The 2,759-nt window shown below is 31.9% G+C and overlaps 1 long non-coding RNA gene across 1 annotated transcript; it reads right to left on the minus strand.

The window, feature by feature from the left end:
* Window positions 1–668: 668 nt before the first annotated feature.
* Window positions 669–2,149, minus strand: LOC143079199 (uncharacterized). Its single transcript, XR_012979353.1, has 3 exons — window positions 1,783–2,149; window positions 1,350–1,428; window positions 669–787 (listed from the first exon to the last, which is right to left on the minus strand). It is a non-coding gene; the product is annotated as an uncharacterized LOC143079199 (long non-coding RNA).
* Window positions 2,150–2,759: the final 610 nt, after the last annotated feature.

Consider the following 2,759-nt stretch of genomic DNA (forward strand, 5'->3'; position numbering starts at 1 on the left):
TATTTACCTTTATTTCAACCAAAGAAATACTTTGCATGTGTAAAGTTCAATCCTTTTCAGTGATACAGTGAAAATTTCACACTACATTTCATTGCATATAAGAAAGTAACCACCGCCGAGGGTAGACAACCCAATTTTTACACTGTTATTTACTGGTTACCTGCTTTGGTAACTATGTAACCTTAACGTTCCAAAATATTTTATAAGACCATCAAATAAAAAAAGAATGATGCTTTCAGACACCCAACATACATATTTACGACTCAGAAAAATTTAAGTGCATTGAAATGCAGGGTTAATTTTCTACAACTGTCAAATTCAAGGGAATATTTTTTTAGGCCTACTTTCGTATGCAACCGGATGTTACGTACCATGATTTGGTGGTATTACACCTAAAGAACACCTAAATGTCAAATAAACTTAATGCAATTTTTTCCCCTCCAATTGCAAGTTATTTCAAGCATAACTGTCAAGTTTTGTCTCAGTCAGAACTATAGTTTCAGAGAAAATCACTATAATGTAAGGCCATATCCTACGGCAATTTCAGTCCAATTTCTTCGAAAAATCCTAATTTCAGTGTATCATTATCAAATGCAGTGTTGACTAATATCTGATCATAAACTCATGATATATGCATTCAAACAATTAAATAGAATACAAAAGACAACTTTAAGATGATAAACAATTTTATTGCACCTTTTAGAGTTCATTTGAAGGTCTGTTTTGGTCTGTTTTGGTCCATTTTTCCTCCTTCCTTCCTTTTTCATCAAAACTTGATATCTGTTGTCTAAAAAATAAAACAAATGTGATTATTTTCCCACAAAAATGAAATAAATGTAATGTTAAATCAATAATTAAAGTGTTTTAGCTGAAAGAACTGTCTCTATAAATTTTAACAGTCTACACGGAAGTTTCTATAAGCCCTTATGTGTAACTTGAGTTTTTGGTCTGTTCCCCTAGTGTGAGAAATAACGGTTCCCTTTCAGTCAATCATTTATTGCTACTGGTATCAAAGTCTTTGTATTTACTCATAACAGTATATTTCTAATAGATTTACACAAAAAGTCCACTTTCTTGTATTTTACATAAGAAAATGGGGAGAAAGAGTAATAAAAAAATACCTCAAAATGTTTTTAAAAAGGGTTATGTCCCTTGGAATGCTGGTACAAAAAATAATTGGTAAGAATTATAAAGTTTAAGTATGTGAGACTGGATTCTGATGTGTATAAATCCAGGACAAATAAGTGTTTAGATGAGTTATTGTCTGTGCAAAATGTAGACGGTACAATGGCAAATTGTAAACTTTTGCGGCCAAAACAAAAAAAAACATGATGATAGTTGATACATACTTTAATGCTGAAGTGTCATCTGCAGACCAATTCACATATAAGATTTTTCAACAGAATGCTCTTCAGAACATGGTTAACACTGAAATAAAAAATTCACATGTTGTATAAACAAAACAAAAACTGTAAGGGTAATTTAAAATTTAACACAGTAATCTAAATACAGCTTCGTCTTCACCCATTTGACTAAGAAAACACCCGTAAACCCCCATTTCAATGCAATTTTACTTCAAACGTACTTTCTGTGTCTAAATCCATTCCGAATAGTCCATGTTTACAATGTATGAACTGGTTTATTAATAACTTTTAAAAATGAAAGTACAATAGGGTCACGAGTGCACATTTAGTTTCCCTAAATAGGTGTAATACCACCATTGATTTTTCCCTATTAGTCTTTGTTAAATTGGCACTTTTAAAAAAATCGTACAGTATTTACCTTTATTTCAACCAAAGAAATACTTTGCATGTGTAAAGTTCAATCCTTTCCAGTGATACAGTGAAAATTTCACACTACATTTCATTGCATATAAGAAAGTAACCACCGCCGAGGGTAGACAACCCAATTTTTACACTGTTATTTACTGGTTACCTGCTTTGGTAACTATGTAACCTTAACGTTCCAAAATATTTTATAAGACCATCAAATAAAAAAAGAATGATGCTTTCAGACACCCAACATACATATTTACGACTCAGAAAAATTTAAGTGCATTGAAATGCAGGGTTAATTTTCTACAACTGTCAAATTCAAGGGAATATTTTTTTAGGCCTACTTTCGTATGCAACCGGATGTTACGTACCATGATTTGGTGGTATTACACCTACACTTAACAGCAACTATAAAATATACATACCCCACGTGTAGAACCGTTTAAAAAGTGCATTTTACACTTATTTTATGTTTTTTAGCAAAAAAAAAAAGTCCCAAAATTTGTTCGCCTCGCTCCGCTCGGCGAATTTAAAAAACTTCGCCCCCTTTGCAAAATCTTGGATCCGCCCCTGTATTCTATATGTAGTATGTCAAAACTGTCCATACAAAAACCCTATATTCACTGGGAAAGGACATCGTGTAGCAGGAAATAAGCAGAAGGGGGTGCAAGTTTGGGACATTAATACTAAACTTAGTCTTGTACGGTAAGACTAGATATCCCCTATTTTGAAAATTATCACACCATTCGGAACAATTAAAAATATTTTCAACGTAGAGAAAAGGAAATGAACCACATAAATTAATACTGGTCATAAATTCTGCGCTTAAGTCAGTCAGTCATATAGATGACACTAAACTATAATACATTTAAATTGTTAACCTTCTTTACGGTTGGAACAATAATTTAATATTCATACAACAGTTTTTAGACTATAACAAATGAAAAATAAACAAAAATGATGTTTCACGATCATTAATCTATC

The sequence above is a fragment of the Mytilus galloprovincialis genome, chromosome 6 (assembly GCF_965363235.1).
Source record: "Mytilus galloprovincialis chromosome 6, xbMytGall1.hap1.1, whole genome shotgun sequence".
NCBI lineage: Eukaryota > Metazoa > Mollusca > Bivalvia > Mytilida > Mytilidae > Mytilus > Mytilus galloprovincialis.